This window comes from Diorhabda sublineata, chromosome X (genome assembly GCF_026230105.1).
Source record: "Diorhabda sublineata isolate icDioSubl1.1 chromosome X, icDioSubl1.1, whole genome shotgun sequence".
Classification (NCBI taxonomy): Eukaryota; Metazoa; Arthropoda; class Insecta; order Coleoptera; family Chrysomelidae; genus Diorhabda; species Diorhabda sublineata.
The window spans coordinates 16,137,768-16,153,271 of record NC_079485.1 but is presented as its reverse complement, the minus strand read 5'-3'; the positions used below and the strand labels follow the sequence as shown (position 1 = coordinate 16,153,271).

Here is a 15,504-nt window from a genome sequence, read left to right as displayed (position 1 = left end):
CTAGAAAGAATTTCTAAAGAAAAATATAATGATATAAAAAAATCAAAGGTCTGTGAATTGGCAGCTATACGTTTGATGAGAAAAGAATTGAAGGAAGCAAACAGGGAAAATGAAACATTGCAAGAAATTGCTAATGAAATGGCTGTTTTAATAGGTAACTCAACATCTATATCTCAGTATAATAAATTATTTCGATTTTTTTATTTATACACATATTAATATCTAAAAAATGATTATATTTGTTTATATATTCATTTCATGTATGTATGTATGAATATTTTCCTATACACAAGGGATAGTTTTGGAAAGTGGGCGAGGGTTAAGATAAAATGTCTTATAATCACTCTCAAAATATATCATTAATCAAACCGGTTAGTAGATTTAAAACAAATTTCTCAATTTACCCCTTCAAAGATTCAATTTTTAGACTAAAAAAGTCTATATAAAGAAATATCTTGACTTCTGGACATACAGTCAGCTGTAAACATTAATGTAAATTATTCCGAATAATTTTTTACAAAGTTTAAAGAAAATCAGACCTAATGAAGATTGTTAACTTATTTCTCAAATTTTAATACCATAAATTGCTTTTTTAAGTAACTAATTTTTTCTTTACCTACAGTCAATGACACTGTAGTAGTAGTTTTAAAATATTTTTGTTAAACAGGTAAAGAGCAATTGCAACAGAAGCTGAAAAAACCTGAATGTGCCGCTAGAAGAGTTGCTGAAGCATTATCGCAACAGTATTACGAATGGGATCAGTTGAATAAAGAAAGACGGAGATCAAAATCAAGTTGTTCTCAAAATTGCAAAAGGATAAGAGGAAGGGATGAAAAAAAATATTAGTAAAAGCAGATTCGGAAATCACTCTAGTCCTGGATATAATTTTACGTTTTGCTGATAATATAAAGTATGTTTGGACTATTAGGGCATATCATAATGCTAAATTCTTGGAATGAATTAGAAGTTCACATGAAATACAAAATTGTTCATTATGGTTCAAAGACTTAATTTTGCTCATCTCTTTTGTGTTTGTGAGAATAAAATTAATTTAGAGAGAATCATTAATTTGGGCATATTGTCATTTAAACTTTCAGCAAATTGTTACAACAAAATTTATTTTCAAATGTGTGTAGACAAAAAAAATGTTTATACGAAATAAATTCTGTTTTTATTATTGGCGTTTCATTATCATGGGAAGACCCCCACATTATATTAAAATAGTCGTGGCGTGAATATATAAATTGATAATCAAAGGTATGTTTCATAGATGTCACTTCCGTATTTCATACTTATTCAGGAAATAACAATCGCAAGAGAAAATTTTTTTCTAGAGCTGTAAAAACTTCATTTCCTTTGATAATCACTTTTCAATAGTTATCATCTGTAGGTGTCTTTCGATTAGGTATTACAGAACCTAGATAAACGACTGCGAGGTCGTTTCCTACCCGAAACCGACAGATATGTGTTTAGTGCTGTAATTCCAACTAAGGGTGCATTCCTCTAAGCACTCACGACCACGATCTTTCCCGTTCCACTTAGTCCAGAGCGTTATAATCGTAAACCTAAGTGGAATGGCTTACGAGGCGTTTTGAGTGTTGAGACTTGAATTTTTTAATGGAATGCTCGATTGATTTATGCAGTGACAGTAAAATATTTGGTGGTACTTATAGTATCCCGTACCGCATCAAATAATGAGAAAGATTCTCATGGTTGCAATCTACGTTGCTTGAATTTTTAAAGTTCTGCTAATTCTTTCAACTCTCCCTTGGATTCACCCTCTTGATGAGGTTCGTCGTGGAAGTTATGACGTCATGACTGACGTTCTCTACGCGACTACAACGATCGTATTCGTTATGTGGAACGCACAAAAGAGCATTTTAAAGGCCGTGAACGCTTAGTGGAATGCACCATAACTGATCTAAAGACACCCACTGACGATAACCGGTCAAAAGTGAAAGCAGTGCTTGATAATTAAATTTTGACAATTCTAGAAAAAAATGCTACCTTCGATTTTGTGATTTTTTGAAAGCATAAAATTCCCTGTAATTTTTGCGACTATACGATTTTTTCCATGTTATAATCTATAATTTCTGTAGTAATAAGCCTCCATTTTTTCATTTAATAACAAATCTCAATTTAGAAATTGTGTAAAATAAAAATTTCATTCATTTCAAAATAGATTCAGTAAAAAAGTACATATGGAAAATATGAAAAAAAATATTAATTACTATCTTTACTCATCACCTATATAAAATATATTTTTTTCAAACTATTTAGTATTATTTTCTCGACCATGCTACCTTTCCTATTTGTTGAAAAATTCAATACCAACGCTTGTTTTATGTTGGCCCTCGACGTTGGCTTAGAGCGTCAAATGGAGGCACCTAGTCTAAATCCGACTGGAGCGCCATCTTAAATGCAGCGTCAAATATAAGAGCGGCAAGCTGCAAAATACTAAAATATACCACCTGTGTCAGTCTATTAACCCATAAACATAATGTGTGTGGTAAATAAATTGTCAATTTTCAAATATGAATTAACGTGCTACATTCTTAAGTTTAATACCAGATTTAAAAAGCTAAACAACGTTCAGCTTTGACGTTGCATTAATTTAAGATGAAACTCCAGTAAAAACTGTACCACGTGATCGGTGTTGACGCTCTAAGCCGGCGTAAAGTGTCAACATGAAACTGCGAAGAGCTATTTGTATTGATTTCGGTAAGGTTAGGAATTACTTTTAGAAGCCAAATGTATATAGTGGAAATGTAGGATGAATCTCTAATTTTTATAACGAACAGTGGGTTTTCTTCTTCGAAATCTCTGATTAAAATCTCGTTTTCGGCTAGAATCCGCCATCAGTTGATAGGTTATCTATTACAGGACTCCTTGGAAACTATGATCGGGTTAAACCAATCAGAGAGAGAGAGATGCTTTATAATAAAAAAATTTGTAGACAAAAGCTTGTAAAAACTGAAAAATAACTAAATAAAGATAGAACAAATTAAACAAAATAATAAAATTTCAATATACACAATAAAACCATAATGAGCGACTAAATTATAGGTAATAATCAGTAAACAAGGCCATAGCAAAAATTAAATCAGTATGCAGCATGTCCAGAATTAAATATTATTATTAGAATAGAAGTCGTTTACAAAGTAGAAGGCACTTGCCAGTAAATATGCCCTCAAATTATTGTGGAATGCGGGAAAATATGATATCGATTTAATTTCAATTGGCAAGTGACTGTGCATTTTTTCCATTGTGAAATATTGAGCACTTAACTAATTCTGAATGTGGAGTAGGTAGGTGAAAGTCGTGTTCCGCGTTCTTAAAAGGATAGCCTTGTAACGATCTTTCTGAAATTGGAGAAACGTGCTTACGAATTAGTCAAACGGATTCATGATCTGAATGTTCGCTAACGCTACGCAAAATAACTCTACAAAATAACATAAAATTTTTATAATTAGTCAAAAAATATCAAGTCCAATAATGTGATACGCTCATTGTATACACCAATCCCCCCCTTAAAATTTTGACTAAATTGCCTTCTACTTCAAAACGTAACTTAATTTGGCGGGTGTCTCACTTTTTTTCTGTTTATATGAAGAACCTTTTCATTCTTTAACATGATATATTCTTCTTCAAGTCAGAGTCAGAAAATAGCAAAAATCTTTAAATCTTCCTCGCGCTCTGTTACAGATCAATATATGGCGCATGTCTCTGCCCACTGTTCTCCTGATAAGAATCTGTATTCCTATAGACATAAATCTATAAGCGACGTTGTCGACTCTTCAAGATATTGGAACAAAATTAAATACGACGAACTTATTTTTTTGGTATTTATAGGAAAATTAAATACTCGATGTTCGACTGCTTTTGAGTTTTGGAGTTGTGAAAATTAATTTCACGAAAGTGTTATAGGCTAGCTCTATTTTTTATTTGGAACTGTACTTTTTAATTAACACTAGTTGCACTCAAATGACAAAATATTACGGTTGATATTAATGTAACAATTTTATGTTTACACTGGAAATGTAGTGGCAGTCTGAAACCCTGGTACTGTTTAAAACAATTGTTTGAGATATGCTTTATATTCCGTCATAATAGCTAAAACTTATTTCTCATTTCATGATTATTAGATGCGAGACATAAGAGAAAATTTTCTATGTAGTATATTCCTACCACATAGTATTGAATTCTTTTCATTTCTGATTTTGATCTATAAATTTGACAACGCCCGCAAAATTTCTGACCCAATATTTTTAGCATTTTGTTTTCAGTGGTTAGTCGGGGGTAGTCCATTTTAGTTTTCCAACGGAAAATGCTTCCGTTTTTCTTCTAATAACTATTCTCAACTTAAATCTCTAAAAACACTAAAAACAGACGTATCTATCAAATCTCTATTTTGCACAATTTTTAACAAAAATTTCTGCACTCGAAAAAACAAAATGCCTGTTAAAAAAATCGTTAAATCAGTTTTTAAATACATCCATCGATTAAGAAAAAATAAAAGTGATGCTATTAGATACGTTAAAATTTAAGTAATATTTGTGTCAATGTTTTAGAATACTTTGTTGAAACTATTTAATTAACGTTGATTAAATTCGTGTATTTAGGCAATTTAGTGAAAATTATTTATCCGCATGGAATTTTAAGGGTAAGTTGTGAATCAATGATAATATGAATTGGGGATACGGAAACAATAACGAACGAAATTATTAAAATAAAATAAATTTTGGGAAAAATAGATTATGCATGTTATTCGGCTATTAATATTAAACATTCTTATTATTAAAAAATTTAAACCGAAAATTGCGCATGCACAGTTACCAAATAATTAACTTATGAATTGTTCATAACATCAATGGTCATTCCACGTCCTGGAAAAATGTCTCAAACTTCGATTGACCAATAAAAATATCATAGAATAGAAATGACCTCAACTAAATAGTAAATGTACTAACCTACCGATGATCATTATAAAAAAGTGTCTAGTCTAGTCCATGCAACTTATTCAAGGGCGTATCGAGAATAAAATCGAAACTACAGGAGACAAACGTTCTTGTCTTAAAGCTTTAGAATTTACATTTCAAGTAAATTATATACGGGGTCTGCAGAAATTCTCATTTCAAACTACAGAAACTAGATGTGTCTAAAAATGTTCTACATTTTATTAGTCTGCAATGATAAATTGTTTACTTTAAACTTCTATCACAAACGTTCAAAAAAAAAGCAACGAGTGTTTTTGAAAAAAGGCATCTCTAGATATGCAGTCAGTCTACTTTAATAAATAATGGGTTTTTCGCAGAAATCACGCGTTTCGACCTAACTTCAGTCTTTACCAAAATATAACTTGACTCTATGAATATCAAAATATAGTCTCCTTAATTTCGATGTGTTCTCTCGCGCTTCTTCCCATAGCATTAGAACTTCATCTCCACCTTTACATCTTAGCCAATAAACATCTTGATGATACCCATCGTCTTAAGGTGTTCTCCATATTCCATCGGCAGAGGCTTTTTAAGAATCTTTGCATTTTAAATTTTTATGTTCTTTAATATTTAACAGTTTGTTAATGCTAATACTCAGATCCTGGGAAGAAAATCAATTGACTACTAGATAAAAAGGAGATTACCAAATGTGCTAAAATTACAGAGCAATATGCTTATCGTCAGTTGGCTAAAAAACATATACGAGACTCCTGTAGACAAAAATAAGGAAATGGAGAAGGAGCAAGGTGTATATAAAAAATGAACAAAAAGTTACAGAGTAGAATAGTAGCCACGGAGATGTAACAACTAGGAGAAATAATAGAGAAAACAAGGATGGATAGGATAAGAAACGGGGTAATTATAGAAAAACTCAAAAAGAAACAAAATAATTGAAAGATGTTTAAACTGTTATGGACTGATAAAGAAAGGAACACCACAAAGTCTAATAAGTAGAGTGATAGAAGCAAAAAAATATGAGAAAAGAAGAAAAGGAAGACTCAGGAAAACTTGGCTATAGCAAGTAGCAAAGAAACGAGAGAGACTAGTGAAAACATTACAGTGGATGAAAGAAGTAGCAAAAGATCGGAAAGAGTAGGAAAAAATGTATCAAATGAGAATGAACATTCAAATCCCAATACTCTGATGCTTGAAAGGAATAAGGAGCTCTAGAAAAGAAGTTGAAGCAGTTTTATTTTTCATGATATCAAATGATTTTTCAATATTTTCTTAATATTGAGATTTTAGTTGACTGCACTATTTTGATGTCCTCTATACTTTCACTTCACATATAGTAACGTATAATATGTATTCGTTCTTCTCTAAGATATATTATTTACCATTTTTTTAGGAAATCTCTGTTTCATGTAGTTTTTGTTTGCTAAATGCACATCTCTATGAATATATATAAAAACTAGAAATCTATCAATGAAAAAAACAATTTGAGTAAAATTTTCAAATCTATTTTATAAATGTAACCATTTATACTGCGATTAGGCTGAAATTACAAGAGCTCTGGAAAGCTTCAAAATATGGGCATCCGGCTATACTAAAGAACAGGGTCCGCCGAGTGGTATTAACCTTAGAGTGAGACCATCTTCAGAACTTCTACAACCCAATTTAAAGTCGTCCTTCTTGATAGATGGTACCGGAAAGTTGACACTATCAATTTACTAAATCCAAAAATCTTTCTTTGGCATCCAAATGGTTAAAAGACACGGACAGAGACGGATGGAGGATACATTCTGGTGACCAGGGAAATGAAAGGGCTGAAAGGGTTGGATAAAAGTGCCATCACGAGTACGCTACGGGCCTGCCCAATTCCCGTACCTGATAATTTCAACATGAAAAGGAGGTGTAGCCTTCCGAATATGTGACTGGAAATTACCGACATACGACACACCAAAACCCTATTCAGATGACCATTGACAGCCTCAACCGACTCTAAAAAAATCAGCCAGTTGATTACTGCCGATGGGATACGGAAAAAACTTCAAGACGATGGGTATCATCAAGATGTTTATTGTCCAAGATGTAAACGTGGGGAAGAAATCCCAATATATTGGGAAGGAGCACGGGAGAACAAATCGAAATCATCAAGGAGACAAATAGTCGAAGTTAATCAACTTCAACCCATGAATTGTACCTTATAGGATCCGGACGCAATGGTTGAATTGTTGAGCACCCTGCTCAGTCAGAATTCAAATCCAATTTAACCTTAATTCCTACCTTAAATAAAAGTTTACTTCTCACAGTCAAGGACAAATATTTGATGATGCTGATGACCATAAGTTAGGTTATATTTTGGAAAAGACCGAAGTTAGGTTGAAACGTCAAGAGTAATTTCTATAAAATAAACTTAGAAGTGAAATATACATTCAAAAATTTAAATATGTAGATAATTTACTAACGGTGAGGTCAGCTGTGTTAGGAACACATTATGAATTGACTGATTAAGTTACTGGTAAATTCCGGTAAGATAAATAATATCTACCCGATAAATGTGTTACAGACACACACATCAACATGTATATTTTAAAAAATAAATTGTAAAACGATAAATTTGTGAATAGGTTTTTTGAATGTTTGATTAAGTATTAATTTACATTTTGGTAACATAATAAGTATAATTAAGTAATGTCAACAGTATACAATTACCACTTATGACGAAACTAAAAAGTAGTATCCCTAAATATCTACTAATTAAGTGAGAATGCCTGACAAGGCCGTTGAATGATCTCCTCTAGTGTTAATGACAGTTCTAAGTACATCTTCTTCCCTTAAAAAAAATTATGTTCTTCCCATTGTCTCAAAAGACTGTTAATAGACACCTGGTTATCAAAAATAGCATTTTTATGCGTAACCTTCTTTTGTAATATGTCGCAGACCTGCCCAATCGACTTGAGACCCACAGAATGGATGAGAGAATCCAGTACGTCAATTGAGTCAAATTCTAGAAAATTGAATTATTCTGGCATTATGTAATAATTGGAGCTCAATTATTGCAGCTTACGGACAAACAACATTGTTTTGAATATTGTAAAGAAACGAAATCAGTTTTTTCACATCTCTATACTATCTCGAAACTATGCACCTCCTATGTTGTTTAAAGACGTGACACTAATCCATCCCGAATTTCTATATTTCACTCATTCGTCTGTTATACAAATGAAGTTCACACCTGTATTCGTCATTAAACAATTTAAACAATACCTTTGACTATTAATCTATTCCAGTTTTCGTATTCCAGAGCCCAATCTAACCTTACTGAGTAATTGCCACGTGATGTAGGTGAAACTTCTAGCATGCAAATAACAATTCCTCGCGTACGTATTGTTAACGGTCTTGATTTGGGGCCAAAATGTCGTTCAGATACATCTTTGTCAGAGATGATTAATATCACGCCACGCGCTCTGGCAAAGCACCAAAAGTCTTTTCTACATGTTCGATTGAATTTTACTAAGGTAGAAATGCTTTGTTCCTTTAAAAAACATTCAATATGAAAAACTATAAGTTTTTTAATATTATTTTTATTTGAGTTTTATTATAAATGCATTTTGAATACATTAAAAAGTTTTTTGTTTATATTATTCTGTTACAAAAACAAAACATTTCAAAATTCAAAGTGAATGTATTTATTCACTTTCTCCATCCTTGATTCCCTTCTACTTTATAAGTAAAGTTTCTAATTGTCATTTAATTGTAACACTAAGGTCAATTAATGATTTGGCCGTTAGAAAAACTAATATTTATATACTATGGTATAATTTTAAATGTAATGAAAAAACACCAAACAAAATGAAGAATCAAATTTTATCACAGATAAACGTCCTAGAGACCAAATAATCGTATCTACAATTTTATTATTTATACTAGTCGACTTGTTAACTAAAAGAAGAGGTATTTCCACTTCTATTTTCCATTGTTTTTATGATATTGTACGCACTCGCTGTCGATGCCGGGGTACATTTTCTCATTCAAATAATTATTAACAGTTGCATTTACATCAGCGTAACAACCGTTTGGTTTTAGTGGGTTCAGTGCGTGTTTGTTGACAATCTCGGTCGCTCACCCAAAGAAGATAAAAAAAGGAAAACATATTGCGTAGGTTTAAGGTATGCATTAATGACTATATTTCAATGTATTTTATGTTTAAACGCAACGATATATATTAATTAGCTTTCAAATCAATTTAAACATTCTGGCGTTTCTACAAATTTATTTAATTTTATGCGAATTATTTTTTATTTATTTTTTTAAGACGATTTGAATTAAATACGCCGTTTTTAGAAATCAATCAGATTACTGACTATATACGTGTTTTTTCTTTTTCTGTGTGCTTTGCGAAGATATGGTAGACATTAAGGCTATTTTGGTTTCGAAATTCCTATTTTAAACAGATATTTGTTATTGCAGTTTTAGTAAGTATGTATCTTCTCTGGTTTAATGATCATTTTCTCTGTTGTTTTATAATTTGAAGAAGTTGGTTTAGTATTCCTTTTTTGTTTACTATCGTCTCTATGTTCCCCATTCTTTCCGCTTTAAAAAACTTTGCAAAACCGTTCTTTTTCATTGTCCATGAGCCAGATTCGAAATGTATTTATTAACAATGACCTCTTTTTGAGTTCCTTATCTACAATCATTATTCAGTTACCGTGAAAAATTTGTTACAACTTAGATTTTTCGTTAAAATTTGCTGTGAACTTTATTTTACACTTCAAGTGACAAGCTATTTCAAGATTTGTTTTTATCCTTTCGTGGTGAGGATTATCCCTTCGAAGAGAAAATCTAGAGAACATAAATGCTATCAGTGTTATGTGTTTTGAAGCAAAAGTAACGTTCGTTGTAGTTTCTAGTTAGGAAAGTATTTTTTTATTTTGAAAATGGTGAAAGTTGTAGATGTAGGGGTTAACATAAAACTTTTTTTCAATCAGGAAAAATTTCACTACAATATCGAGTATCAGTATATTTTTTTTGAATGATTTCCATTAAAATTTGAATAGAAATATCATCCTCAAAAAAATTGCATTTCAAAATACTCGTTTAGTTAGTTACTATATAAATTACTATAAATACCAACGTTTCTGTATCTCTTTTTGCGAGTATTTTCTATGTGAAATAAAATTTGGAGGATAGGTTGTTGCTACCCACATGAAACCACGTTGAACAATACGTGTAGGGAAGTTTCCTGCTAGTCTTTGGCTCTGAGCATCGAGTCTTTAATGCATATCGTTTTGAAAAGCTTAGTCATATCAAAACATCCTTCAGGTCCTTAAAGGTACTGGGTGCTAAATCTGTTTATTGGTTTGATTACTGATATACGGCTAAACAATAAGACGATAGGCATAAAAAGCTCTATGTCAAGATGCAAAGATGATGAGGAAACTCCACTCCACGTATTGTTCAACTACGCTCCTCTCCAGAGTGTTCGAGAAGACGGTCTCAACATGGTTCGTTTCAAATAGTAATTTACATAAGCTTCAATGTGATTTTTACAGGTTTACAGTATGAGTAAGAGCTTTATGTGAGTCTTAGCAAAGTCACTATTGTATCGCGTTACGGGCAACATTTTTTCTTGTACCGGATTGTATATTGAAAAGAATAAAGAGGGATATAAACGTATGAACTTTATATACACAATTACATATAACAATCAATATTATTATTAATTTGATTTTATGACAAGCATTCTAAAAATAGAATTCGAGATGTAATTAAAATGGTGATATAGTTTTGTAATGCTTTTAGCCAACAATGACTAAGTATTTCTGGAAGACTTCTATCGGAATAGTTTCAGCTGCTCTGTCATGGCTTTGTTAATGTCGAAAATGGCGTTAAAACTTTCTCATTTTAGCACATTTTCTATTCTTGCATAGTGCTGAATCTGTGAATCAAAAGTGACTACTTTATTTACACTTTTAAATCGCTTGTTAATAGTGTTCAAATTGATTACATCATCGCCATTGACAGATTCCATTATTTCGTGAATTCATTTGACATTTTTTATCACCTCTCGAAAGTGCGAAAAATCGTTTTAAAAATAGCTATTTTTGGTAGTACTGGTACTACGATTTGAAATATCTTATAAATATATTTTTTAAAACACTGTTTGAAACTGTGCAAACTAAAATAAATTTTACTTCTCTTTCTCTTCCATAATTTGAAGTTTTCGTACTGATTATTATTTGTACTAGCTCGGGGAAAAGTATCTATGCCCTTTCAATTTACTTTTCGCATTCTAGACCCCTTAATATTCTTTTATACCTAGCAAAAAATTGGTGTCACTCTGTAATGTGAAATCATTTTGATTTATTTTCTCATTTTTCTATATGATTTTACAAGCTTTATATGATGATACTGAGGAGGCGAACTTCATGCAGCTGGATTATCTTCTGAAATTAAAGATACTGGACTGCAGCTTTCCGTGGCACCCAGATCGCAAGTTCAAATTTTGAACATGTTTTAGACAATAGAGGCTTAGATAGTCGTGTATTTGGTGGAGGATCAGCTATAGCATGGGTAGGAATATAATTTGGAGCTCACACAGAGTTATTCTTTAACCATAAGGAGACATTGAATTCGCAGGTACCTGCCTGATAGTAGCTCAAGCTCTAGCTCTAGCTCTTATTTTTTGAGAAATGCAACCTTTATGTATGATAATACACGACCCCGAATTGCTTTTCTTGTCGAGGTTAAAATCTCATGACTGGTTTGGCCAGCTCGTAGTCCAGAAAATAAGATACAACACAACATACTTGGGATCAGATTGGAAGACGACGAATATCCCTAAGTTTTTGCTTGTATTATTACCAATGAACAATAAATAATGTCAACTTGATATCCTGAAAAAAATACTCTATTTTGATGAATTTTATAAGAACTTTACGCGAAAATTTCCTGCATTTATGTCTTATTTTCCTTTACGATTGATTGAATACTTATTCAGTTTGGATCTTGAAAGGAAATCACGTTTTTAAACGTAGATATTAATTTCATAATTGAGTTAATTGATGCTGATGCAAAACCTACTCAAATATCAGTAAACAAACTATTGAAAATGATATGAAATATAATACAAAGATATAAAAAGTAAAATATTAACAATAAAAAGTAAAAAACTTCAACGTAACTATTATTCGATCACGAACATTCATTTGCTAAATTTTAATTTCGTTTCTTTTGAGAGAAAACAAAATTTAGAGATGTACAAAATATTCCGTGTTTCATCATAGTTTTTTAATGATGGTTAAGACGGCTCTGTGCGACGCAGTTAATATTCATTCCAATATTGCACTGAATATATAAATATTTAAATATATTATACACTAGGTGTATTACGCATACGGTTACCAACAGTTCCGGATTAACCAGGAAAGTCCCGATTTCCGTTCGCGTGTCCCGCTCTATCTACCCCGGGGACATCATTATCCTGGAGTTGGGAGTTAAGCAGTAAAACTGTAACAAGAGAATTGATGATTTGCTACTAAATCGGAATCACAATCAAGTTTGAAACAGTTCATGGAGGAAGACGAAATCTAATGGTAAGAGCTTGTCAAACATGTACCAACTAGGTGGTTGTCATTGGGCTCAGCTCTTGCTTGGGAAGAAGAATAATTTTTGGGTTCAAATCTGAGGATGGCCAAGAATCAAACAGATGTAGACGGTTTTTTAAAATGCAGTTTTCGATTTCTAAATTTTTTCTAATATTTGCCACTGTTTAGATAAGCATTTTTACTTCAGCGACGATAACCCATTAAAGAAAATATCTTGTCAATCCATGGCTGAGGATATCTTTTTTGAAGGTCTTTCAGAAGCTGCCACCACAATGGGCATTGAAAAAAAAAGTTTCCGTAAATCACCTATTTGATAATAATTCTATTATAAAACCAGTAAACAAGCGTTCAACGACAGTTCAGGAGAAATGAGTCAGATTTTCGCTAACGCTAGCGAAGCGAATTTGGACGCGCTAAAAACCGTTGTGTCCTGAGCACTGAGTATCCTCCTTCTCACGCCTCTTGCGAGAGGGTATTTTACACATGAAGTTCAAATGGAAGAAGCCCAGAAGCCACTGGATTTGATAACAGCCGAACTTCTCATAATTTTAAATTTAGAGATGAGTCGCACTGATTTTTCTGAACATTTTAAACAACAAGATAAGGTTTTGATAAATGATGTACTTAGCCAAAAACATATCAATGTATAAAGTAGTGACTGATGAAGAATGAGGAAAATACTGCACTTCATCAAGTTTTTTTTTGGTTAATTAATTTCTAATTTTTCGGGTTTATACAATCTTATTTATTTGTTTAATGCTCCGGATTTCTGTCGCCTGAAGTTGGCAACCCCTGGGGACAAATGATTTATTCAAACTTGTTTGATCCAAAGCCTTGACATCCAAGCGTTTATAAAGACTTTGAGTTGAGTGTGGACGTTTACAAAGTCTCAACAAGCGTATGAACGTAGCATAAAAGACAGTGGTTATAATAACATTCAATGAGCCAGTAATTACCATTTACAGGACCGCAATAAGTTATTGCAGCACATTGATTAGTTTTTGTAATTTTTAAAAATAGCTGGAATTCTTTTCCTCAGAATTTAATTGATTTTTTCACGTCTTTACTATTTTGCTTCTCTTACCTATACGATTTTTGTAATATATTTCAAACACAATTTTATATTTCCAAAACCTTCGAAATAATAGAAAATAGACCCCAATACTTTCCAATAAGATGTATATGTTCTTTAGATGTTTTTTTGTTCGCTGGTAGTAAATTTTATGTGTAAATTCGAAATTTTTAATGTTGAACGTACTCAGAACGATGTTGTGGTTAGAATGATATTGCTGGATAGTCATTTGACATCAATCGCGGTGCTTCAAAATACGTCTAAAAGATCGTGGCAGGCGTTCATGGGCCTATTCATATGAACCCGAAACTAAACAACAATCGACTGTTCGAACAACATCGAATTGATGGCTCATCCGCCATACAGTCCTTGTTTGACACCCAATGATTTTTTGAGATTCTCGCAGATCAAAAATAAATTGGGGGTTCAATGTTTTTCTGAAGAAATGTTTGGTGAGCTCAAATCACATGTTTTGGAGGTACCTCAATCTGAATGAGAAAAAATGCTTCGATAATTGATTGAAACGTATGTAAAAGTGTATTGATCTTAATGGAGAATTGAGTGAACAATAAAGCCAGATCCAATATATATATATATATATATATATATATATATATATATATATATATATATATATATATATATATATATATGACTGACTAGTTACCAATTTTTCTGCCATATTCGTATTTAGATTGGGTCATTCCATTATAGTATGTTATATGTTACAGCAAGGAAATTAAATTTTTTAACTTATTTGTTGTTCTAAAAAATAAAAAATCATTGTTTCGTCATAATAAACCTAAAGTTTCCTTTTTATGGTTTTTTCCCAAACATATTATCAGCGTTTTAGTACTACTTATTTAATTTATTAAACAATAAAAAAAATATTATAAAGAAAACCATTAAACATGGTGATTTCAAGAAAAACATTAATTTTTGTTATTTTATGACCATAATTATAATTACTGATGAATCCTCACAAATATACTATGATGTATATCATGAATTGATACATTGTTATCAAAAATATTTTGTTGGGCGGTGAAATAAATTATAAACTGTTTAAATTAATGTCGAAAACATTTGTGAATATATTGTGTTCCACATAAAATTGTTAAAAATAAAAGTGAATTTTGATCATACAGTAGGGACAGGAGGAAAATACTTAAATGAAATGTGGGAAACACAATAGCAAAAGATAATACGGCTAAGGAGAAAGCTAAAAATGTTTACATAATGAAACCCAACCTAACAACGATGCGAGCTTCACTAATTCAATGACCAAAGGAAAGAGTAGGATGGGAAACATGAATAAATGGACTTTCAATTAAATATCTACAATTCCACTTAATACAGGCAAAAAAATGTGAAGGATATTAACATTCTTATATTAATTAGATCTTCAAAAATGTTAATTGATAACAAATTCAAACCTATATTATCATGCATCCTATTTTTCTTGGGTCAGAGTCGACTATAAAAATAATCAAAATTAGTGTGTTATTAGTCATAAAATTATATAACACAAACATATAGTTATTTAGTTTACAAAATTTATTTACAAATACGCAAATGGAAAATTGCCGATATGAATAGATTGAATTTATACACATACTTTTGACCAACATTTAACAACCGCATTGTATTCTAGTCTATGATTATAACCATTTTAGCGAATACGTTTATGTTTACTGCAACCTCGAAATGAGTATTAAGTTAACATTTAAAAAAACTTATTCCATGTTCTTAATTTAATGAAACTTTATGACAAAATATATGCAAGGTTACTGAGAACTACTGAATTGTTTATAAATTACATTTCTTGTTAAAGATTGAATATGCAATTTGAATGAAGTTTCTTATCTCTTAAACCTTTTTATAT

General features: G+C 31.5%; 1 protein-coding gene across 8 annotated transcripts in view; it reads left to right on the top strand.

Moving 5' to 3' along the window:
* The first annotated feature begins 4,287 nt into the window (after window positions 1–4,287).
* The window catches only part of LOC130451567 (sodium-driven chloride bicarbonate exchanger), a 46,698-nt gene continuing 35,481 nt past the window's right edge, over window positions 4,288–15,504 (top strand). For 4 of the 8 annotated variants that reach the window (XR_008910753.1, XR_008910752.1, XR_008910751.1 and 1 more), the window contains exon 1: window positions 8,974–9,109. The gene's annotated coding sequence lies outside the window, so the exon portion shown is untranslated. Of the gene's footprint in view, window positions 4,664–8,973; window positions 9,110–15,504 lie in introns of those variants that run through there. The other 4 variants (XR_008910750.1, XM_056790666.1, XR_008910748.1 and 1 more) reach the window with 3 other exon arrangements.